This window comes from Echinops telfairi, unplaced genomic scaffold (genome assembly GCF_000313985.2).
Source record: "Echinops telfairi isolate 266 unplaced genomic scaffold, ASM31398v2 ScPeMD7_7;HRSCAF=31, whole genome shotgun sequence".
Taxonomy (NCBI): domain Eukaryota; kingdom Metazoa; phylum Chordata; class Mammalia; order Afrosoricida; family Tenrecidae; genus Echinops; species Echinops telfairi.
Window position 1 is genome coordinate 2,887,598 of NW_022103904.1, and position 26,208 is coordinate 2,913,805.

Here is a 26,208-nt window from a genome sequence, read left to right on the forward strand (position 1 = left end):
CTTTTCTTTTCTTTCCTGCTTATTAGGATGCTAATGTTTGTACAGAAGTGGAATACAGATTAAAGAAGGGAGAACCTGAACGTTCACCGCTTGTAGAATATGTAACCTATGTCAGACAATCCCGACGTAACCAATACTGCCTACAGACACGAGAATGCTGATCTAGCCATTAGTGGAGAGTCGTAATGGTTGAAGGCACTCGGGTGGCTTAGTGGGTTACACTCTGGCTGCTAACCCTTAGGTCAGCAGTTCAGACCCAAGAGCCATTTTAGGGAAGAAAGAAGAGGCTCTGTGCTTCTGTAAAGACGTAAAGTCTCAGAAAGCGGCAGGGGCAATTCCACTCTGTCCTACAGCGTCCCGATGAGTCAGAATTGACTTGATGACAGCGAGTCTGGCTAGAGCTGGAGCGACGACGGTCGGACACTAGGTTGAACAGCATCACTATCATTGGATTCTATCTGTGACATTGTTGACTGGAAAATGTTCCCTTATCCTAGGTGTCTTTACGCAATAACGGCAGATGCTCAGGAAGCATTCCCAGGCATATTTCGGTGAAGAAAGACCCACCCAGAAGCAGCTCTTCCGTCTTCACACCTAGCTAACACGATGGGAGGCAGAATTCTGGATGGTGTTGAAATGCAGAGCTTTGAGGAACTGCAAACGATCGCCTTCCCACGGAGCGCCCATCATCCATACTCCACTGGTGGCAGACGGCGGCCGAAGATGACCAGGTGAAGCACACAGGAAATCCTCTCGTCTGCCCTGTTGGAAAGCTGTGTCTGGGTGGCTTGGGGCAAGCTCTTGACACTCACCTCTGCCATCGGCGGCCAAGCCCGCTCACCACCCCACGTGTGCCAACTCCTGGCAATGAAAACATCCTCCACACAGGACAGGGCAGGGATGGAGCCTGGGAGGCAGGCTGCTTTCGCCCGGTCTCTGACGCTGGAGCTAATTCTCTCTACCAGCCCCCACTCCCCGCACACCCCCCAAGTGGGAGCATAGGTAATCAGTGCTGCTCAAGTTACAGCACAATAATGTAGACTGTGCTCTGGGAACCATAACTGGAATTAAATCTGAGGACACAAAGGTGACCTTCCTTCTAAAGACTAATTTTATTTTCTTAATTATGTACTCATTCCTTTCTTCTTCTTATTTTACTCCCCGTCACTCTATGCTCAAGACGACCAAATTGCTATCAACATGTCTCTGCCGCAGATGAGTGGGCAAAACCTACCAGGGTCCTTTCAGCTGGGGAGCGGCTGTGGGTTGATCTCATCCATCTATTCAACCTGCGATGGTCACCAGATGAGGGAGTGGCTTCACAAGGCTTTGGGAAATGTTCGTTATCTTTTCAACCCATGGTTCACGCACGTTCTAAAGACCCTGTGTAGCAGGTCCCACAGGGTGCTGGTGGTGGAGGGGTTAAGTGTCTAGCTGCTAACCAGACGGTGGGTGGTTTGATCCCAGCAGCTGCTCATTGGGAAACATATACCAGTCTCCTTTGGTTAAAAACAAACAAACAAAACCCAGACCCTTCTAAAGTTCCAACTGGGCACTTATACTCTGTTGAAGGGTCATTATGAGCTAGAATCAAGTCAGCACCCGTGAGCCTGGTTTCTTCCAAAGGATCCTAATAAGGCTGGTGTATGTCCTGTGTTGGCTTCCTATGGTGCTGGGAGCTATGCACCAGTTAGCTCAATGCCCAGCCTGTCACCTCTGGCGCCTGGTGCAGGGGTCTCAGCAAAGCTTCCAGACACAGACAGACTGGAAAGAAAGGTCTGGCCGTCTGCTTCCTAGAACCAGTCCATGGAAACCGTATGGATCTGATCAGACCTGGTTGGGCTAAATGTTTTCTTCTGTCAAGCACAGGACAGCCACAAGCAGCCCACCATTCGTGACATCTCCAGAGGGGCCCAACAGTGTCTAAGCTCAGCTGATAAGAAGGAGAGCTGGGAGGGTAGCGTGTGCTCCGGGGAACCTCAGAAGAAAGATCTGGTGATCTACTCCCCAAACACCAGCTATTGAAACTGCCTGGAGATCAGTCCGACTCTGACACTGGCAGGGATGCTCGGTGGCACCTGGAGGTTGTTGCTGCTTGGATGAAGGGGCGAGAGAACAAGTGGAGAGAGACAAAGTCCCTTCCCTGAGTCTGCTACACACATCAGCTGCGCAGTAACAGGAATGGTGATGCCGACAAAGTAACCATACGGCATTCGCTACCTATCCTGCCTGACATCACCAACCTGCTGCTGCTTCTCGGCGTAGTAGCAGGCTTTTGCTCAACCGAACCCAAACCAAATTCACTGCCATTGAGTTGATCCCAACTCACAGTGTCTCTATGAGGCAGGGCAGAACTGGCCCTGCGGGGTTCAGTTAAAGCCGGTCACTCTTTATGGGAAGAAAAAGCCTCGTCTTTTCCCCCACTTGCTCCACAGAGGGTGGGATGCCGCTGCGGAGGAAAGGGAAGGGATCGCCGTCCCTGGGACTAAAGATAGGAGCACAGGCCCTGGAGACTTGTTTCTTTCGTATCCTGCCACAGTACGCCGAGTCAATTCTCTTCACAGTCCACATCGAAACATGCCATTCTCCCATGCAGCATCGAGACAAAGAGTGGAGGGGCATCTAGTCAATTCCACTTGGCGGCACAATTCCCAAGGACAATGATTGTACCGGGGGCTGCACGTGATTCTCAGTCACCACCAGCAAGCCCTGAGACCATAAACCTTCACTGATGTGATTCCTGACGCCCACAGTAATAAGGGCAGACCTTCCAGACCCCAGGAAATGAAACCACACAGGGGCCAGGCATCTTGACCTAAAGCTGAAAAACAAAGGCCATTTACATACCAGTGGGTTTGGGGGTGTGGTTTATGTATTTTATTTATTTATTTGGATTGCTGCAGACTCTGTGGGCTTCTCCTGATTAACTTTCTGCCGTCTCACTGGGCCCTAGCTGCGGCAGCTCTATTCTGTCCTGACTGATTAGATCAGGGTTGAATCTTCCTGAATCAGCCTCGTCTCTGGAGAGAGATGTAAATCCGGTTACAGAAACAAGAGGCCAGGTGATATGAAATGGGGCTGGAGGTCTTTGTAAAGACCATGGTACACAGGCCATCCAGGTCACAGCACTTTGTAAGAAACGTGAAAAAGCAACAACAAACCTCCCTGCCAGTGAATGGATTCCAACTCTAACAAGGCTGTGGGACCGGGCAGGGCTGCCCGTCTGGGCTTCCTAAACGGGAACTCGGTACAGGAGCAGACCGCCTTACCGTGCTTCGGCAGAGTGGCCGAAGGGTTTGGACTGCTGACCTGTGGTCACAGCCCAGGCATAACCCACTGGGGCACCAGGGCCCCTTATGTAAAACAATCAACAAATAAAGGAAGCAGCCGTTTATTACCATTTGCATGCCAGGGTGAGTGAGCAATGCTCAGAGAGGCTAAATTATGAGCCCAAAGTCACACAGCTAGTTCATACTTGGGGTTTGCGCACTGGTCTTCCTTGCTCAAGAGCAGCGGCTCTCAAGTCCCTTTGGGAGTCGAATGACCCTTTCATAGAGGTCACCCCATTCATAGCAGTAGCAAAATTACAGTGATGAAGTAGCAACGGAAGTAATTTTATGGTTGGGGGTCACCACCACATGAGGGACTGTATTAAAGGGTCGCGGCATTAGAAAGGTTGAGAACCACTGTTCTAGAGCCTTACTTTCAGCAGTGGACGCTAGATAAAATAGGACACAGCCTCCCACTAGGAAGGGTTTCTTTGGGAAAAATAAGGTTTCAATTGCAATTGAGACAGACACGAGAATACTCTCTCACAGAAAGAAATTCAAAGTACTCATGCAATCTCCCTGCACAGAGTACCAAGCACATCAACAAATAAGGTAATTCCCTCCCTCTCTTGCTCTGCCCCCAACCTATAAGAAAAGTGGGAGCACTCACTGCCCAAACTAAGACTGGATGATCAAGAAGCTAAGAGGGTGGGGTGAGCTTTGGTGACAGCATCCTCAAGCCCGACAAACACCATGTGCCAACCTATGGTACGATGCTGCCCTCTGCTGGCCACAATCGGCTTAGCGCCACAAAGATGGGCATTCCTTCCACACCAGCAAACACCGGAGAGTACATTCAGAGCAGCCATTAGAACCATCCACCTGTGTTCTTGAGTGTGAGAGAGAAAGAGGGTAGCACCACAAAAATGGGGTGAGGAGGGGGCACTTCAAAACAGCAGCCACTGTGTGCTTTGGTAGTAGGTGAAGGTTAAGAATGAAGGTGTAGACACGGCTCACCTTTCCAGGGGGTCTTTAAGTTCCTTTCCATTTCAGACAGATGCTGTATGTACGTATGGTTTAGTGAAAGTCACAGCTAACAACAACAGGCTAGTTAGCCCCAGAGTTTCAGATATAACAGATGCAGCAAAGCATCACTTTCATAAGCTAGCTGTGAGGGTTAAGTGAAGGAGGAAGTATGTGTGCACCCAGCACCCACTCTTACTGCCTCCACTTGACTCCCACCGAGAGGGAGTGACCCTGCCTAAGATCTCCAGGGCTACACATCTTGTACACAGCAGCATCTTGCTCCCACACGGTGACTAGTGGGTTTGAACCATCAAACGTGTGGATAGCAGTCCAATACCTAACCGCAGGGGCTCCTGGCACAAGATCCGAACGGGGGATGAACGTGGGGAACAGAGTTCCTTTTTTGGCATAAAGAATAGTTTCTAAAATTATTTACAGGGATACAGTTGTACACCTCTGTAAATATACTCAGCATCATGCAATTATGTTAAAGATGGGTGAGTTGTATGGTAAGAAATATTTACCTATAAAGTTGTGAAACAAAGATTTATGTTATCTCTCTCTTTTATTTTTACAAAAATTATAAAACTAACTAAAACCACCCAACTCACACCACTGTTGTAACAGATGCTTCTAACTTTCTATAGCCAGTAACTGTTTAATACATCAGAAGCCAAGATCCAAACTCCCTGCCATTGAGTCTATCTCCCCAACCACACTCCCTGCCCTGGAGTCTATATCCCCAACCAAACTCACGGCCATGGAGTTGCTTCTGACTCCTGGCCACTCTGTGGACAGAGTAGAACTGCCTTTAAATCTTTATAGGAGCAGAAAGCCTCATTTTGAATCCTTGCCCTAGCCGCTCAATGTGTAGCTCCTACGTCATTACTCCAAAGCAATGGCAGAAGTCAACCCTAACGAGCAGCACAGGTAAACTGCATAGCTCTCAGAGATAAGAGTCTAGGTGTAGTGAAATACGATCAGTTGACTCTTTCAATTAAAAGAGACTAGCTAGCTTGCCTAATTGTTCTACAGAACAGAAACTATATTAAGCACTTGAATTCACTGTGCTGGGCAGAGCAATTAAAAAAAAAGTAAGCCCATTTTCAAGAGAACACCATGAGTATTCAGTTTCTGGAAGTCTGTATCCTAGCTGGAAGCAGGGCTCGGAAGGACTCTGAGGAGCTAATGTCACAGAAGTCAGATCCATTTGACCCTGGCTGTCAACTTGTCACAAGCAGCTCTGGTCACAGAGTCACAGACTCATGTCAACGTCCTGTTGCCCCAAAGTCTTGCAGGCACCATCCACGTGAGGTCATCAATTAACAATGGTGTCTGCAGCCTGGTTCTCAGTTGATCTCTTCAAATCATCTTGCAAGGTGGGTAGGGGTGGAAGGGAGACAAGGGGATGTAAACAATCCCCATCACCACTTCCCAACTAAGTTATCCCATGTCCAAAACTGAAGGAATTCGACTTACACCATCCGAAACTACTGGAAGCAAACTAAATTCCTGATTCTCTAGACCCTAGTAAAGTTTCACGTTTGGCATTGGGGAGTTTTTTTTTTGTAGAGAGTAAGGACAGGATTAATGGATGGCTTAGTGGATGTAGAGTTGGACCCCATAACCAACCACTCGTCTAAACGGACAAAGGCGTTTTCACAAAGAGACCCAAGCCCACTGGCATCCAAGCATGACAGTGACCCCACACTGGGTGTCCCCAGCTGGTGGGTTTGAACCCCTGACCTGTTGGTTAGCAGCCCAACACGTACCCAAAAGCACCCCAACAGAGTTGAACAAATTGACGGTGCTTTTTTTCTAGAGAGGCAAGTTAACAGGCCACTGGAGGAAAGGTAAATCTTAATAATGAATGAGCGGAAGGTGAGACGATGACCAGCAGGTAAACAAGGCTGTGGGGAAAGAGAGCGAAAGCATTGTAAGAGGTACCACCACCCCCTAGTGTGTATCGTGCTTGGTAACGGGCAGTGTCCTCCACGAAGAAGCCTCAGGAGACAGACACAGTGGCTGCAGCCACGGGCTCACATGGAACCACCGTGGTGAGGATGGAGAAGCACCGGGCCAGGCTCCATTCTGTGGCTCTGGGCAAGAGCTGACGGATGGCACACAACAGCGCTACGCACCGAGTGTAACGATGGGGAAATCAAAAGGAGAGTCTTCAGGCCTCTGGAAGGGTGGTTCACCTGGGCGTTTTCTTGTGCAACTTGGTGCGAGACCGTTTCTTGCGATGATTTGGGAAACGGCATCGAAAGAGCACGGTGAGGTCTCGTGTGGGGCACGGCCCTGGGACACGTGGGCACGGCGGCAGAATGAGCTCAAGGAGCGTCTGTGAGAATAAACAGGCAAGAACCCCCACACACACACACACACCCCAAACCATACCTTTTGTCATTATGCAGCTCAGCTCATTTGTTTCTGAGATTTTTTCATTAAGTTTCTGACACTGACAAATCGTTTTAGTCTTTCTCCCTGCTGAATTGTGTTTGGTATAAAATACTCCTCCTCTCAGACCAATGAATTCCACCCCCTAGGGCGGTAAGTGTGTGTGGAAGCAGCTGGCCACGCTGTCTCCCACAAACGGCCGGTGGGTCAGCAGCGCAGGGCTCAACCACTGGGCTACGAGGACTCCTCGTGCTGGGTGACCAGAAGTTCTCCAGGAACCTTATCAGCACCCATGGGTGGTGACAACCTACTAGCGCATGTAAGCCTGGAAACACAGGGGTCGGCTTGGAATAGTTCCCGGGAAGATGGGATGAAGAGGCAGTGGCGTCTCCCCTGCGAGCTTCGGAGGGCCTGACACTGCAGCCACAGTCTAGGAAGGCCGACTTAGACAGGGAGGGACAGGTTGATTTTTACTTCAATCACATCACTTTGCTAAAACGTTTGAATTATCTGCTTTCAGAAGTAGAAAAGCCAGTTTTAAAACAAAGGTGTGTGTGTGTGTGTGTGTGTGTGTGTGTGTGTGTGTGTTAGTAAATAAGTTGGTTAGGAAACCATGCACAAAAGCCCACATCATGAAAAGCGTAAAGAATCGATAAAACATAGAAAGTATAATAGAACACAGTGGAACACAACCCGGGTCTTCATACGCTTTCTAACCCTTGAGGAGTGTGTGGTGGTGGTGGTTGTAAGATGCCCCCTCGTCAGCTCCGACCCACAGCGTCCCTGTGCACCACAAAAGGACACGGTGGCCGGTCCCGAGCCATCCTCGAAATGGCCCCTGTGCTTGAGCCCATGGTGACAGCCACTGGGCCCATCCATCTCATTGAAGGCCTTCCTCTTTTGGCTGCAAGAAGGGATGCTTGACTCATCTAGAAAGAAACAAGCATTCCAGTAGGCCACAAAACCCGGCTCCCTAGATACACAGAGAGCGGCAAAGTGCCTGGGGGCCGCATGCTGAACGGCAGGCTATCCAGCGCTGGCGCCCGCGTGAATCAGCACGCAGTCCCTGGGCGGTGCGGGGTCCACTCACAAGCACCTCGGGAAAGATGCCCCCAAAACGCAAAATCAAACTCACTGCCACGGAGGGGATTCCGACGCGTCCCACCCCTATAGGAGAGAGTAGCTCTCTCCCTCTGCGTTTCCCAGACTGTCATTTCTCTACGGGAGCAGAAAGCCTCCTCTGTGGCCTGTGGAGCAGCTTGTGATTTCAAACTGCGGGCTCAGTGTTCAACCTACTGCACCCTAGGGCTCTTCTGGGCCCCAAGCTCCCCACAGGAGCCATGGAAAGCACTGTGCAACCCGGCTCTCCGCTGACACATCCCCCTACAGGGTCCCCACGAGAGCAGGATCCTTTCAACGGGTTGTTCTCAATGTCACCGGGAAAGTGCTCTCACGCTGTGCTGTGTAAAAAGCCAGGTCTGACATTTCATGCCGCGTTCCATCAGGCGACAGAAAGAGCAAGAGCTCACAGGACGCACGCTCGGTGTTCGCGCGGGGCCTGCGGACTGTGGGTGCTGTGCTGTGGTGCCGGGTGGGTTTCCTTGGCTTTGTCACAACTCCCTCCACTCTCTGCGGTTCCCCTGGGCCGTGCCTGACGGTGAGTAGCAGAGAGAAAGTGCCAGCCGGTGGAAAGACCACGTGTGTGCGTGAGGCCAGTACCAGACACAATAGACCACTGCAGAGCACATGGCAGGGCTCCGTCAGCCTGTAAGCCAATTTCGAGGAGGATTTGAAGACGTCCCCTGTCTGATTGTCTGTGCACCAAATAGCTAACGATACTTTGAGCACGGTGACGGCTGTCCCCTTGGCTTTTCCCTGATGCTAGGCTACAAGTGTCAAAGGTCCCCGTACCAGAGAGGGCTATGGCAGGCCATTCAAACACTGATATGCATCCCCGGCCCTGTGTTCCCTGTGCCGCTGTCGGGCTAGCTCACAAGCACCTCTGTAGGAGGAGTGAATATTTCTGGCATGTAAACAGAATGGCCTCACACGGCTGCGGTACAAACAGCCAGAGAGGGCAGGATGCAGGCCCACCTACCACTCACCGGTCCAGGAAGTACTCTGCAGGCTCCGGGGTTTACCAGAGAACCACACAAGAGCCTTCTAGCCTGCTTCCTGCGGGGCCAAGCTGCTTAGCGGGGAGCCCCGTTGGTAGCCAACTGGGTGCTCCCACCCTGAATTAAAAATAACACCAGCCTATTTTGACAGTGTTGCTTCACAAGGCAACAGGTCTGTGAAGATGGGGTTTTACAGCAAGGACATCCACATCGACTTTGGTGCCCCAGCTTTTGCAAACAAACCAGAGTCCCTGTGAGTTGAATCCTTTCTGTATGTATGTAGATGTATGCAGATGACACAGACAGCTACATCCACTAAAGTGCACATCCGTTTACATATGAGCCCACATGCCTGTGTGTACACCAGCGCATACTCTTGTGAACACTCATTCATGCACGTGGGCTTGCAAATCTATGGACATGTTCTGTTCAGAAGAACTGTCTCACGCACTTGACGGAGTTTCAGAGCATGATCCCCATCGTTAAGAAGTCATGCAACATGTCTCTGAGCAGAAAAAAGACTCAAAGGCTATCCATCGAAAGGTCAACATTGACCTTGTGAGGTAATGGGTTTATAAGACATTTTATCCTTCTAGCCTACTAGAATTTTCTTAATGTTCTGTAATAAAAAATGCATTCCTTCTACGATGAGAATTAAAGGGATATGGTTCACGATCAGGGGAAAAATGATTAAGAATACAGAACCCTCCGAAATTTCTAGTTGATTCACACCAGCGGGCCACTCGGACTCGCCGTCAGCCCGGCCTCCTCCCAGGAACGAGTTCCAGGCTGACCAACACCAAGCGCGCCCTTCTCTGAACTCGAGGGCTTCCCAACACGGGAACGCTGGTCGGTGGGCATGGAAGGCCCCTCTGCAGGGGTGTTGGCGAAGGGTGTGGACGGCGTCACAGCCAGCCAGAGGAAGGAAGGCCCTGTGGGGGAAGAACTGCCCGAATGCTTCTTGGACGAAGGACAAGCATGAGTGTCCTTACTTTGGACAAGTCATCAGGAGAGACCCAACGGAAGTTGGAGAGGGCCCTCACGCTCCGCACGGTAGATGGGTCAACCAGAGGCCTGGAGGTGGTGGCTGCAGCAATGGGAAGACCGAGAGGAGAGATGGTAACCATGGTGTGTGGCTGAGTGGCACTCCGTCCTGCTGCACAGAGGGCCACCAGAGCACCTTACTGGCACAACAAGCCTTTGAAGGAGGTCGTCCTGAGCACCTGCCCCGGGCTGCACCTTCTCAATAGAAAGTGTACAGGGTTTGGGGAGGTCCTCCAGCTCAGAATGAATGGGCTTGGGAAGTAAGCCAAGATGCCAGTGCCGGGACAGGATCAAGATAACCAAGTTAGTCTCCATGTGGTTCTTGTCCCATCCCATTGGAGATGTTTGACAGTCTTCCTACGCCTACAAAATGCCAGCCCCAGAATTAGAACAGCACGCCACCGAGCTGGCCCGAGACATCAATTCCTCCTCCCCAGACCTGAGGCAGATGGGCCAGGCCTGCAGGTCCTCCTCCCACCTCCTCTCCGGATGCCCCTCCTCACCGAATTCGGAGGACCAGTGTGAATTCTTGGCTTAAAAAAAAAAAAAAAAAAAAGTCGGGGGAAGCTTTTCGAGAGTTACAACTTCTGACTAAAAAGATGATTTTCAGCCAATCTGACTTCATGAGGAGCTGCTTCCAGGCCGTCAGAAGCTAGGAGCAAGAAGCAGAGTGACCGGAAAATGGATCGCAGAAGGAACCACTCCTTTGACCTGGGCCAGCATGCACAGACATGGGGCCGACTGTGTGAGCCATAGCAACGTGTGGATAACACGACAGAGAACAGGGCCACCAGAGCACTTCACGGTGTCCACGGGGACATGGCCATAACCATGTGGCGCAGAACAAGGGGACACTGCGAGCTGTGAAATCAGGAAAGAAAGGTGTGCATCAGGGCTCTGTCCTGCCATCACACGCACCCCATCCGTCAATGCTGAGCAAGCGCGCCGCCGACAGCCAGGTGTTGAGGCGTGCAACCAGCAGCAGAGGAGGACCCCATACAGCCTGGAATATGCAGGGTCACAAGCTTGAGGGCGGAAACGGAAGAGGATTTAAATCACTTCCCGAAGACGATTCATGACTGCAGCCTCCAAGGTGGATTGCACCTCACGAGAAAGAAAATGAAAAAACCCTGGACAAATAAGCGACAGGGGGATAAATAAATAAAACTAATAGAAATAAATAGCAGGCTGAGCGTGACAAGAATGTCATCTTACTCAGAGCCACAATCAATGCTTGCGGAAGCGACAGTCAAGAAATCAAACAGAGGATTGCACCCAACAAGTCTGCTGCTTTCAAAGACCTCTCCCAGGTGTTCACAAGCAAAGATGCTATGTTGAGCACAGAGGGACGCTCGTCCAAGGCACGGTGTTTGCAACAGCTGCCGATGAGTGTGAAAGCTGGGCACTGACTAAAGAAAACCGCTAAGAGGATTGAGGCGTCAGGAACTGAACGATGCATGAACAACTCTGGCTTGAAAACAGTGCAGCCGAAATGCTCCTCAGGCCTGAGCCTGGGGAGACTGGTCTCCTATGGTTTGGACTTCTGATCAGGAGAAACCCGGCCCTGGCGAAGGGCAGCATGCTTAGAAAAGCAGAGGTCAGCAAATACCGTGTAAGGGAAGTTGGCCCAGTGGCCACTGCAATGGGGTCAAGCATCATGAGGAGTGTGGGACTGGGACGGGACCAGGCAGGACTTCATTCCAGTGTACACGGAGTCCCTTAGAGTCAGAACCGAGGGCACCTACCCACAACAACAACATGGTACTGAACAGGCTTCAGGAGAGCTGCCAGACCAAGACAGACTAGGGAAGAGATCCATTTCCAAACAGCAGCCAAGGAAAACGTTCACAAGACTCGGTTCACAAAGGTGCGACCTGCAATTCAGCACTGGGTGGCACAGGACGAAGAAAGCATGTCTTGTTCCTTGTGCATGCTGTCCCCTAAGTCAGGTACCAGCTTAACCACAGCCAACGCCAGCAGCCTTGTGCCTTCTCTGCCATCGTCCATCTTACTGGCGGGCAGCGCCCATTGGAGGCCACAGTGAACAAACGGTTTCCTGCCTGAGTCCCCTGTATATCATTCTTTCACCTGATGGAAGTGTCCTTTTGCTGCAGAATTTGTTTCACTGCATGAGGGGTGAATGCCAGGGAAGTATGCACGATGCATTAAGAAAGCTGTCGCATACCTTGCAGAGGGGTAGTGGGGAGATGAGTCACTTAGGGTTCAGTATAACAATAATGAAACCCACAACCTTCCTCTAGTTCTTAAACGCTTCCTCCCTCCAACTACCAGGACCCCAATTCTGCCTTGCAGATCTGGCTAGACCAGATGATGCACAGCGGTATAGATGGGAATTGGAAATGCGGGGAATCTAGGACAGATGAACCCCCCAGGACCAGGGGTGACAGTGGCAATACCAGGAGAGAAGGGGGGTGTAGAAAGGAATTGATCACAGAGAGATACATATAACCTCCTCTCTGGGGGATGTGCAACAGAGGGGTAGGTGAAGGGAGACGCCAGGCAGTGTAATATAAGATATAATAATAATTTATAAATTATCAAGGGTGCATGGGGGAGTGGGGCAGAGGAAGGGAGGGAGAGGGGGGGAAAAAGGAAAATGAGCTGATTCTGGGAACCCAAGAGGCAAGCGAATTTTGGGAATGATGAGGGCAACAAATGTATAGATGTGCTCTACACAATTGATCTATGTATTGTGTATTGTGATGAATTTTATGAGCTCCAATAAATTGATTTAAAAAAAAAAAGAAAGCTGTCGCTGGCACTGTCTAATAGGTTGATTCCTTCCACCACCACCACCACAGCCAGGCTCGAAAGAGGGTAAGATTCTTGCGTGGCTCTAAGACAAAAGGGAAAGAGAAACTCTTGGCCAGAGAACGGTGCTTCCGGATCATTTCAAGTTACTTTACAAAGAAAGCTAACTAGTCCACCTTCGCAAGCGCATTACAGTTGCTTCCAGAACGCATCACCTGCAGCTGCCTGAGGCCCACGCCTTTGTTCAGAGCTCCCCCTGGTGTCCATAAAGCAGAATGTTTCTGATCACGGTGCTCCTCAAACTCAAAACGCAGTGGATTCCGACTCACAGGGACCCTTTAGCAAAACACAGAACTGCCCCTGGGGGCAGTTCGAGGCTGAAATTATTTTCAGGAATAGAAAGACTCCTTTTTGCTCCCGCAAAGTGACTCGTGGCTCAGAACTACTGGCCTTGCAGGTAGCAGGCCCCCGTGAAGCCCACCATACCACCAGGGGTTGGGAGCTATGGGGAAGGAAAAACAAGTCTATTTCTTCAGCCAGTTTTTAGCAATTATTCCTGAGACATCATACTAGAGTGAAAATCAATTACATGATTTAAAATACCAAGCTCAATTACTGCTATGATGGTGATGAATCCGAGGTCATGAATTTTTTTTAACGTTTTCCTTTAAAATACAGCCTTGAGGAATACGGGAACAGTAGAAAGTACATTTTTTTCACGTGCCCCCATTCAAGGAGTACGTCCTGAGGGTGTACCACTATGTACCTAAGTCATATTACACTGCAGACTTTCTGTTTGTTTGCAAACTAGACACCCACACCCCACCACCACCCATCAGTTTGCCATGGGCGCCATGCGTGTGATAGACAAAGGAAAGGACCCCTTCCATCACCCTGAGGGCACCCACAGCAGCAGCTGAATTAGCTCTTTAGGGGCCATCCTGACATGAGAGCATCTCATTGGAAATGGACCTGCCTCTCCGCAGCTAAGCTAGGAAGAAGGACAATAGGGAGCAAACCATCCCACTGAGGGACAAGGACAGTACAACACAGGCCCCGTGGAAAGGGACAGGCTGACTTGCCAAGGTCTGACAAGCACCTCTCTCTCTCCGGCTGCCCCTGTGAACCACGCAACACCGGCTCTGCTGTGCTTCCCCAGGCCGGCCGGCCAGCAAAGGGGTGCCAAGTATTCCAAATGGAACCCCAGATTCCTCCTCAAGTTAAACTGAGGTGGAGGCCGTCCTCCGAGGCTGCATGAACTAATGCAAACAGAGTCCCAGGCAGGAACCCCTGTCAGTACTTCAGTCTGCTCAAGTCAAGGTTGTTGTGGTGAGGGGTCATCGAGTCAGCTCCAACTCCCCCACTCCCTGTGCACAACAGAAGGAAACACTGCCTGCAGAGGGAGGCTGGACAGGGCCTGCGGAGTCCTCCCTGCGCCTGGAATGGACAAGTCCTCTCACACACATCAAAGTGTGAAGATGAAAGCTGCCTGAAGCCATGGGTTGTAACTAGGGGTGATCTCATAGGCTTCCCACCCTGTCAGCCCCTTGCCCTGTCAAATTCCCTCTTCGTACTTGTTGAGTGAGGGAAGGAAAGGTAGAAAGACAAAGAAAAGGAAAATAATGTTCAAGAAGTTCAAGTGTTCTCAGCCACTAAAACAGATGCCGTCACATTCTGTGATGCTCTCCTTCCCGACACGATCACTGAAGACAAAGCAGGTGCATAAGCAAATGTAGTGAAGAAAGCTGATGGTGCCCGGCTATCAAAAGATATAGCATCTGGGGTCTTACAGGCTTGAAGATAAACAAGCGGCCATCTAGCTCAGAAGCAACAAAGCCCACATGGAAGAAGCACACCAGCCTGGGTAATCATGTGTCAAACGGATCAGGTTTCAGGCATCTAACACCCAGAACAAAATCATACCCAATGTGACTGGGGGTTGGGGGTATGGAGTGGAGACCCAATGCCCATCTGCAGACAATTGGATGTTCCCTCACAGAGGGGTCACAGGGAAGAGATGCATCAGGGTGCAGAATAGCACCGATGAAACACACAACTGTCCTCTAGTTCTTTGATTCTCTCTTCCCCCCACTCTCATGACCTCAATTCTACCTTATAAACTGGATTAGACCAGAGCATGCACACTGCTACAGATAAGAGCCCGCAACACAGGGAATCCAGGACATACAATCCAGGGCCAACAATGAGACTAGAAATACCAGGAGGATTAAAGGAGGGTGGGGGGAGAAAGGGGGAATTGATCACAAGGATCAACCTAGAACATTCTCCCAAGGGGGCAAATAATGGAAAAGTGGGTGAGGGGCACCGGAGGATGATGGAAGATATAAAAATAATAATCTGTAACTCATCAAGGGTTCATGAGTGAAGGTGGGCAGGGGAGGGAGGGAGAGGGAAGAAATGGGGAGCTGATATCAGGGGCTCAAGTGGGAAGAGAATGCTTTGAAAATGATGATGGCGGCATATGTGCAAATGTGCTTGACACATGGATGAAAGTATGGATTGTGATGAGATGTAAGAGCCCCCAATAAAAGTATTTAATTTTTTTAAAAAGATGCCTTCAATGTCACCTCTGAACATCTGGCTGCAGAAATGGTCAATTAAGAGAAAAGAGTTACAAATGATTCTGCCATATACATCTCACCTGAGGGGTGTATATCAAGACTCAGAATTCAAGCTTCTCTGGATGCTGCTTCCCAATAATCCTGGTTCACTCTGGCTCCGTTTACTAGCACCCCACCCCCACCCCTGGCTCCCACTGTCACACATGGGTGGTGGTTGCCTGTGGCCGCCCCGACCAGGTACACAATGGAGTGAAATACTGCCCTGCTGCCAAGTTACTCAGTGGGCTTACTCACCAACTCTCTGCCATCGAGTCAATGCTGACTTGGAGCAAGCCTACAGGGCAGGGCAGGGCTGGGCTACTCCTGTGGGTTCTGACACTGTGAATCTGTGTGAGGACGGAAAGCCTCATCTTTCTTTGAAGTGACTGGTGGGTTCAAACTGCTGACCGTGCAGTTAGCAGCCCAACACGTACTCCGTCACGTCACCAGGACTCCTAACAGGCTTACTCTACTCCAAACTCACTGCTGCACAGGCAACGCCGACTCAGAGTGACGCCGTAGGACAGGGGAGTACTGTCCCCATGAGTTTCTGAGACTGTAACCCTTTAAAGGAGTAGAAAGCCTCGCCTTTCTCCCAGCAGGCTTACTACGCATGCTTACTTACCGATCTGTAACATTTCACATTTCTCACCGCTGGGTACAGCTGCATCTGTCCCCTTCCCAACCCCACATCACTTTCCTACAGAATCCAAGTCTCGTTTCAAATGAACAATCCCTGATGGGGATGGAGTAGCCCAGGAAGAACTGGCTTACCTTGCTTATTGGGTAAACCACCCTCTGCTTCCCAGTAGTCTGTCATCCCCATGATCTGCTGTGGCTGAGACCACTGTGACCCACAGGCTGAGTTTCGGAAGTGGATGGCCAGGTCTTTCTTCCTAGTCTCTCTGAGTCACTCACTGTCCACTGAAACCAGTTCCACATCAGAGCAATCTGCAAGCCACCGCTATGGGCCTATATGAGGCATGATGGCCAGGAATCCAGCCCAGGGATCCTGCTTAGAAGGACCGAATTCTATCCCTGAAGCTCCAATGCCTAGTCACAAGTTTAGTCATGCATATTTGTAAACACAAGAACACCCGTCATTATTTTTCACTGTCAACAAGGATCTAAAGTGACCACACATTTTCCTAGAGTTCTCGTGTTTCCACGGGGTAAACAATGATTGCTAACCACAGGCTGGTGGCTTAAACACAGCAGCTGTCCCACAGAAGAGACAGGAAGTTGTTCCTATAAAGAGTTACAGTCTCAGAGACTAGAAAGGGAAGATCTCCTCTACTCTGTTGGGTTGAAATGAGTGCGAATTGGCTCAATGGGAGCGGTTATATGTTTACCTTTTCTGGTATAATACTTCCTGCAGCTCCCTGTTGAAAGATAACGCTGGACATACAGATGTTTATCACTCACAGAAGAGCTTTTCATGACAGAATAAGAAAAAGAGAGAAAAACACTGAGAATAAATGGCAGATGTCCTTTCCCTAACCCCTCATCACCTTCCTACAGCCTCTTTTCAAATCCACTGTCCCCAACAGGGATGGAGTGACCAATGTCAGGCATAGCACTAAAGCTCATTAGCCACAGACAGCATACATTCCACTGGCTGGAGATGGTGACTGGTCCTAGGGGAGACATGGACAGAGGCTTCGACTGTTCTGAGGACACCCTGGAGCCCCGTCTTGGTCCACAGGCCAGCCCTTCAGGCCTGGTAAGCCGAGCTCCAATGTTAACTCAGGACCCGGGGCTGCCTGTGAGCCAAAGGCTATGTATGGTTTTGCGCCACCTGGTGGTATTTTTCTGCTCTAGCTTCACGAATTGGAACTTATTAGCCAGTTCAAGCCTGGCTCTGTTTGAATAAGGTTGGACCTAGAAATTATTAGGAAGGGAGCCCTGATCCATTCAAGCAGGGAGAGGGGTGTCAGAGCACAGTGCTGAGGCGGCAGAGAGGAGAGTTCTGGTTGCCCTGAAGAGCGGGCACACAGTCCTGCGGGCTTCTCAGGCACTGGTGATCGCACCAATGGCAAGGACAGGAGAGGCTGGCACTGGCCAGAGCTTCCTGGCTGGGCCCCTAGGGCCTAAGGTCCCTCCTGAGTTCTTAGAATTTCAACAATCAGCAGTTACAAACAAAACAGCCCTATTGCCGTTTGCTGGTTGGTTGGTTTGGTTTTGCGTTTATGACCCACTGTTTATGGGTTGTTTCTGCAGCTTCTTTGGAAGCACAGTACTCAGTTGGGAACCTCTCCCACTTATGACATCATGGCTGGGGCAAACACGCTCTGCTTTATAGGCCTCAGCTGTATCCAGCGGTTTACAGAGACTCCTGCTGCACACAAAAGGGGGTGGGGGTGCGGTGGGGATCTGAAGTGCCCAAACTAGGAAAACATCCCTAGTTTTTGATTGCCACAAACGTCTCTGCCTTCTTACTTAAGGTGGACCTTATATTCCAGGTGACTCAGGCACATACTTAGCACCCCCACCTTCCGCTACAAGTTCTTTTGAGGGGACGGGGGATTATACCGACCTATATAGGAGTCTCGGCATAGTCAGGTAAGTGTTGGGCCACTCACTGCCAGGTCTACGGTTCAAATCCACCAGCCGCTCCTGTCCTATGGGAGAAGGATGAGACTACCTACTTCTGTAAAGATGTGCCGCCTCTGGAAGCCTATGGAGGGCACTAGGAGTGCGGTGAAAGTCACAGGGGGCTACTTTCAAGATGGATTAGAACCCAATGTAGAGAAAAACAGTCTCTTCACATCTGGGCCAAGAGGGAAAGCCCTGACAAAGGGAGAAAAGATTGAAGCGGTCAAGGATTCCATCTCACTCAGATCCACCATCAAGGCTCTCATGGAAGAAGCAGTCAAGAGGTCAAGTGACACACTGCCCTGAATCAATCTCCTGTAGAAAACCTCTTTCCAGGTTGGAAGAGCAAGGATGCTATTTGAGGTGTAAGGTACACCTGACCAAGCCAGGATATGTTCACCCACCCTATATGGTGTCAAAGTTGGACACTGAGTAAGAAAGATGGAGAGACCGTCAAAGCCTATGAATGACGGGCCAGTGATGAATATAGGAAGCCCCATGGACCGCCCCAAAAGCCAGCACGTCTATCTCTGTTGGTTTGGACAGCGTCCCAGAAGAAAACACAGATCTATTTTTGGAAGAAATACAGAGCGACATTGTTTCTTGGAAGTGGGAGTGCATGCCTTCTTCTCTCGTACTTGGGGCATGCCACCCGGAGAGACCCGTTCGTGGGAGAGCCCCCCTAAGGGCAGCAAGAGGAAAGGAAGCCCCTGAGGAGAGAGATTGGCACAGTGGCTGCAACCACACGCTCCACAGGAGGGCAGCCAGGAGCATGGGGCGGGACTGGGCAGCGTCGTTCCGATGCACACAGGCAGGGGCGCTGTGAGGTGGAACCAACCCGGAGGCAACCAGAAACAAGGTCACCGCGAAGCCAGTGTCAACTCCCCGGCAATGGGGTTGGTTTTGAGATTGTTTCTAAGTGTGGTTTTCCTGTTTCACATTTTGGCAGGTGGAATCACAGACACATCAACTACATGCTGAGTCAACATAGAATGATCTGAGTGAAAGTTCCCTATGTCTCAAGAACCTCCCAGTCGTGTGGGTGGCAGCCGTTTCGAGGCATTTTGTGGTTTTAAAACTAAGCAAATCCATGGAGGCTGGATGCACTCCTGAAACTACAGCCCAGAGGTCATCTCTAAGCCTCAACCCCCAAATTTCCTCTTTAAACATCTGCCTGAGTGGGCATGCCAAGCTTTGCCTGCGGTCTAATTGCCCTCAGCAGCTTGAACTGGCAGATGGGAAACTCAAATGTAAGAACAAGTGTGAGGGAAACTGTCCTGGGTCCTGAGTTTACGTTAGAAGAACCAGAGTTGAGTGTAGAAGAAGAACCCAGCTAAGGGGCGTGAGCTTGGCCCGTCAGATCAATGGCCCTCACCCAGGGTGCCAAATTAGCGATGCGGAAGGAGTTGAACTGTTGAGTACTGTTGCCTAGGTGCTCAACAAAAATGAAAATTAAAAAAAAAAGTGAATCAAATCACAGGCAGGCTTCATCTTTCCCCTGTGAATCTCCATAGTGCCTTGAGCAGACAGCCCTTCCCATGAAGCTGCTAACTGCAAGGTCAGCAGTTCTAACCTACCAGCAGCCAGGTGGGAGAAAGGTGAGGCTGTCTACTCCTGTTAAATGTGGGGGGCTTTTTGTTTGCTTGTTTGATTTTTTTAAATCTTAAAAACCCAAAGAGGGTAGTTCAGCTCTATCCTCTGAGGTCATTAGGACTGAGAACTTGGTTGGTTTTCTCATTCTAATACCTGTGTGCACAGGTAGGAACCAGTATCTTCCCAGAGATTCGCCCCTCCGGAGTTTATCCCTGACCCAATGCTTCCCGGTGACTTCACAGGATATTTCAAATCCCTTTGAATATATAATTCTTTATAACGTGTCCCACACCGACAAAGCCACCCCCTCTCTCCCTACCCCACACTGACCGCTGTGCACTATTCAGTTTCTCCAGCACACGCTGTTCTTCCGTCTTGAACTGTGGCTTGGATCTATGTGTTTTCTCCTTCCCCCTGGGACAGCCACTCTGCTCACAACCCCTTACCCGTCCCCGGTCACGTGTCACTGGATGCCACGCCAGGGAGGATATGAATATAGCATCACATAATAATAGCACCTAACCCCACAGTCCTGGTTTTGAAAGGTTTACAAGTGTCTACAAATCTAATGGAGGAGTCCTGGTGGCATAGTGGTTACGAACTGGGCTACAAGCCCAGAGTCAGCAGTTCATAACCACCGGCCGCTCTGGAGGAGAAGGACCAGACTCTCTGCTCCGTACAGATTTCCAGCAGAAACCCTCAGGAGCCTTGGTGGAACAGTGGCTTACACGTTAGGCTGCTAAGCACAAGGTGAGCAGTTTGAATCTACTAGCTCTGAAGGAGAGAGGTGTGGCTTTCTCTTCCTGTGAACAGTACCGGTCTCAGAAACCACCCCCAGGCAGTCTACCCTGCCTAAAGGGTTGCATGAAGTCAGAATCTAGAGGGCGGCAGTGAGTTCGGGGTTGTTTGTTTGTTTTTGCTTTTTACTCAGTGAATCCCTACAGTAAGTCTGCCATGCCTTTTATAGGTAAGCAAATGAAGATATGCAAGGTCAAATAGCTCATCCATTTCACTCAGTCTGTGAGGGAGAGTCAAGATGTTTAGATTGCCTGAAAAGAAAATGTATGAGATAGGTAATGGAGAAGAACATACCTTTAGAATTAAGATTCATGTTCACATTTTAAGAGAATGCCCTGTTACCTTTGGGGGCCCAGTGGCATAATGGTTATAAGTTGGGCTACCAAACACAAGGTCATTAGTCCAAAAACCAGTCTCTCTGCTGGAGAAAGATAAGGCTTTCAAGTCCCCCAAAGAGTCACCATCTAAGAAACCCATGGGGAAGTTCTGCCCTGTCCTATCTAGGGTTGCTATGATCAACTCAGTGGCAGGGAGTTCAAGTTGTCTATCTTTGGGGTGATAACCAGTACCAGTCGCTGTCAAGCCAACTGGGACTCATGGTGACACCTCCTGTGCCCTTGGCCAAGGGAATTCAGATCGCAAGGCTTCATTCTGTGCATTGCTGTGATCAATGCCGAATCCCAAAAACATTTGGAGGTACCCTTCTGGGGGAGAGGGTTGAGCACAGAGAAAGAGACAAACATGCAGTTCACTCCATCCCCTGCCATCTGTATTTGGGGTAAAGTCTATTAAAATCCATCAAGCACAGCCTATGTAGTTCTGTGTAAGAAGCTTTAATGGCATTGTGGGTTAGGTTTGGGGCTGCTAACTGCAAGGTCAATGGTTCAAAGCTACTCGTTGCTCTTTGGAGGGGAAAAAAATGAGGCTCTCTCATAAAAATTATAGTCTCAGGAACCCTACGTAGGATTGCTATGTGTCAGAATTACTTGATGGTGGAGGAGGGGGATAGGGCTGTGTTCTGTGTAACTATGCATAATGGTTTTCTATCACCCAAGGGAGCTTGTGGGTGGCTGATGGACTTGCTGTTCATTGGAGGTAAGGGTTTCAAGTTCATCCAGAAGTGCCTCAGAAGAAAGGCCTGGCTACCTGCTTATCCCATGCGGCACAGTTCTACTATAACACACACGGGGTCTCCACCTGTGGGTCAGAGTGGACCAGATGTACAACTTACTCCACAAGCCATTGAGCCCCTTGAGATTGAAATCTTAGGATTCTTTCATTGAAAAAATTCTGCTCCATGGAGATGCTACACGTGGAAAGCGGGCATGGTCCACCCACTTCCCCAGAAGTGTGGTGTAGCTTGTTGTCACTGCTGCTGGGTCCGACTCGTGGGGACCCTGTGTACCGCAGAAGGACACGCGGCCTGCTCCTGCCTCCTCCTCACACTTCTTATTCTTATATGGGAGCTTACAACCCTTGAAGGAACTAACTGCTCCCTCTGTCTTATTGAAGCAGCAACCTTGTCTGCATTAGAAAACGCAGACTCCTAAAAAGAAAAGGGGGGGGCAGGACCTTTGCCGACCACTGAGAAGGGGTCTGGTGGGGCCCTCAGAACAACCTGAGACAAGAGCCGACTCTCTGCCGGGTTTTGCACTGGAGGAAATGCACCCAATGAAGTGGCCCAACTGGCCCCCTGGGCCTCAGCTCCTAAAGCGGAGACTGGGAGTGCAATCTAAGCAAGCCACGGTGGGTGGGGATGGGGGTGGGGGGACGCCCCCAAACAGGCATTTAATGCCTCCTGGGCATTGCCTAAGCAGCCCGCTCATGCTGCAGTGTAGGCATCAGTCTGTTAACTGCTACATCAGGGCTTCAAAGCCACCAGCCACCCCGCGGGGGAAAGAAGAGGCTGCCTGCTCCCACATAGAGTTACACCCTCAGATGCCCTACGGAGGGTCGCTGTGAGTTAGAATGGCAGTGGTTAGGTTTTGATGTGGGGCATAGCCGGGTAAAACGAACAACGAACCTGCCAGCCGCTCCCTGAAAGCCACAGATGAAAGGCCCGGAGACCCTTTTCAACAAACATCAGCCACCAAAAACCCCAAACCACTCGGCGCGCAGTCCTACGTTAACGCCCAAACAGGACAGGAGGCTCGGAGTGCAGGTGAACTCAGCAGCCATGGGACATCTCTACATGCTGTTGCCACGAGGCACCTTCCAGTCAGTTCCGACTCACAGAGATCACGTGTCAGGCAGAGCCCGCTGGTCTCCGCACCATGCTCACCGTTGCTCTGACATTTGAGCCCGTGACTGCAGACACTGTGGGAATCCATCTTTTTCGCTGTTCCCTGCTCAGCCAATTATGCTGTCTTTTTCCAGGCTCTGGTCTCTCCACGTCCAAAGGACAGGAGATGAAGTCTTGCCATCTTTGCCTCTGAGGAACATTCTGGCTACATTTCTGCCAATCCAGGTTTTTTGGTTCTCTTGGCGGCCCACGGCACGGTCCGGGTTCTTGACCAGCACCATAAGACAACTGCGTCCACTCGCCCTCCGGCTTCCTGATTTAACCGAAGCACCATGGCTTGAGTTTGGCCCACTTTGGTTTTCCAAATAACACCCTTGCTTTCCGAGACTCGAAAGAGGTCCTGGGCAGCAGATTTACCCAGTGCAAGGCATCGTTTGATCTCCTGCCTGCTGCTTCCGGGAGCAGGGATTGTGGGTCCGAAAAAGAGGAAATCCTTGGCAACTCTAATCCGGTCTCCACTTTGTGAGGATTTTGGTTTTCTTCACATCACATTGTCATCCATCCTGAAGGCTGAAACCCTGTATCTTCATCAGCAAGTGCTTCAAGTCCGGCTCACTTTCAGAATGCAAGGTTGCTTGGCAGAGTTACAAGGGGAAAACAAACAAACAAACACAACAGGAAACTATCTTCATCTCATGAACCGCTCCTTTAGAGAGATTCAAAACAATCCATCCACAGAGTTGCACCTTATGTTCCGTCGGGAATTAACAGGCAAGATCATTCCTCCTTCTGACGCAGGGAGGCAATGTCCCTCTGGAGCTTCCGCGGGAGGCCGGCTTTCAGCGGTTCTGAAGCTGGTCACCAGGTGGCGCACGGAGCCTGTGATTCTTGTGACAGCAGGTCCCGATCTGGAATTTCTGACTGGCTGGGCGGGTTATTCCAAAGTGAAAGTGTCTGCCTATCAATGCTGTGGCATCTTGGCCAACACTAGGAATCATGACTAACTCATCGTTCCCATTGTTCAAGGATCTGATGCAAGAATGCGTGGCCGGCAAGAGGGACTGGAATTTAAAAGGAGAAAGAATCATCGAAAACAATGGGAATTGATAGTTTCCCTGCGGTTGTTACCAAGCTTCAGGATGGTTCACCTCCAGCCCTCGGGGCAGGGGCTCACAGGAGTGTCAAAGTTCTCAAAAATAGATCAAACCAACTTTCCCTTAGAAACAAAACAAAACAAAAAACCTTGTTGTTCTTTAAAAAATACTCTGGAGACAGAACACACACAAACCAGGCACTGAAAAAGAAAAACCAGGAGCTTAAGACGTACTTGTGGAAGGAACTGACAATAATGCTCAGGCCGTTGGAACTACATGGAACAAAATGACTTAAGCTTTGGCTCGTGGGACGCTCTGGTGATCTCAGAGCCACGGAGCTCACAAGTACAGAGTGTGAGAGACTGCACAGGCATCTCACCCCAGTTAGGGTGGCTTCCACAGAAACCGGGAATTCCTGGGTGGTTCGCACAGTTAACGTGGCTGCTCACTGAAAAGGCTGCAGGTTTGAGTCCCATCCCGGTGACCCTCTGGCACCTTGGGTTGGGGGTGACTTGATAGGAGCTAGTTGAATCAGTTCAGAGACTCAGAACCTGTCGTCCTCAAGCCGTGCCTGTGTTCTCTTCCTTCCCGTCTTGGTCCCCCGCACGACAGAGCAGAAAGAAGGAATGGCGAAGCGTAGGGGAGCTCCGACTGCCTGCAGTGACAATGCTACTGACCTGGGGCAGACACAAGGGCTCCTGGGAGCAGAGCATGTCAAGAACGCTGGCTTAGGCCTTTCACAAGCCCTGATGGAATAGTGGGTTACACCCGGGACGACTACTAGAGATGTCAGCAGTTCGATACCCCTGGTTGCTCCACAGGAGAAAGAGGAGGTTTACTACTCCTGTCAAGGGTGTAAAGTCTCAGCAACCCAGAGGGAGAGCTCTGCTCTGTCCCGTCGGGTGGCTCTGAGTCAGTCACCTGGATGGCAGGGAGTGAGGGCGGGGACCCACCACACCAGAGTCCAGTGAGGAATACACTGAGGGTGAGGAATCCGGTGGTCTCATCCTTCAGCCCTTGGGACATGTTCCTGTGAGCAGGACGCTGTTTTGATCACTCAGCAGCACTGCTGTGAGAGGACACGCTGGAGAACAGGGCCAGAGCCAGCCACAGCCGTGGTGACCGACACACCCCAAGGGCAAGCCACCTGTACCCTGTCGCATCAGCCAGGAAATGAACAGACCAAGCTGGATGTCGAGGTCATAACAGACAACACGCTGGGATAAAACCGGTGTCCTGAAATAGTCGTAAAATGGAATTCCATGGTCAGAAAGTTGTCTTATTAGAAAAGGCATCAACTTCACAGACCGTTCCCTTAGTGTGCTTGAAATACCCCGTTTGGGAGAGTAAGGAACCAAAGAAGCGAGTCACGGATCCATGGTGAGGGGGCATGGGTCTTACTCGATGTTTATGGAAAGGAACTGAAAAAGCGAGTCACGAATCCATGGTGAGGGAGCATGGGTCTTACTCGATGTCTATGGAAAGGAACCGAAAAAGCGAGTCACGGATCCATGGTGAGGGGGCATGGGTCTTACCCGATGTTTATGGAAAGCCATTTAGCAGTGTCAACAGCCTCAAAAACGCATGCCGTCGCAATCACAGTTCCACGAATTTCTCCCCCAAACCTGAGGGTGGGCGTGGGTACATGCCGGGCTACAGAGAGGTTGGCTTAAATTGATTGGTGGGTTCCTAACATTCAAGTGTTCAGCAGCAGGGCTTGGTGACAGTGTGGGACGTCCAAATCCCAACAACAATTCAGCAGTGAGAAGCAATACCTGTTCACTAATAGGAAAACATTCCCAGGGCACATACTCCTGAAGGCCAAGTTTCCCAAGAAACACATAAACCGTAATGTAATGTTTGAAAAAAATTGGTGTAAATATATATGTGTGTATTCATTACATACATGCAATATTTATCATCTGTTCATATATTGTCCATATACCATATATTTATATGTGTATGTATATATTCAAGGGATGTGTGTATGTGTGTTTAGTCAAGGGAAGAAGCTTCCAGTTATAAAATAAGGCTGGTGATTGCTATGCACTGAAGCAGACCCATGTGTGTGCTGATAACCAAGGTTCAAATGGAGAGCCCACGAAAAATCTGCAGAATGTGAGATGAGCCCTTGACATTCAGAAATGCCATGGGGGTAAAGGCATGAAGAGACAATGAGTAGACGCCAAAACAACAAGTCATCTTTGGGGCCACTGCAGTCCTGATTCACAAACCGAAAACACAAACCAAAACAATCGAACATTGGTAGCACGGCAAAGCTTTCAGGAAACCGTGGACTGCATAAATCTGAAAGGAATTAAGCACCAGGCACCTTTCAGCTGGGGTGTGATATAAAATCAATGCCTGGGATTAATCGGATTGCAAACCAATAAAATCGGTCTCGGGTCTTCATCCTGCATTCCATGCCAACAGAACCTTAAGCTTCTTGTGCAGTGGGTTTAAGGAGGTCCAGATTCACTCCGGGTTAACGACTCTGGGTCACACTTCATCAGGACTGCATCAACAGACTGAGTATTAGTCACACTGTGCAAGCTATTCCATGCCAGTGAGTCCAGGAGAGATTTTCATGTGATCCCATTTAAACCAGCGAAACATCTGGACGGTGTGGAAACTATT

General features: G+C 50.1%; 1 protein-coding gene across 2 annotated transcripts in view; it reads right to left on the reverse strand.

The window, feature by feature from the left end:
- The window catches only part of ELMO1 (engulfment and cell motility 1), a 694,298-nt gene that overhangs the window by 376,100 nt on the left and 291,990 nt on the right, over window positions 1-26,208 (reverse strand). The gene's annotated exons all lie outside the window — the stretch shown is intronic.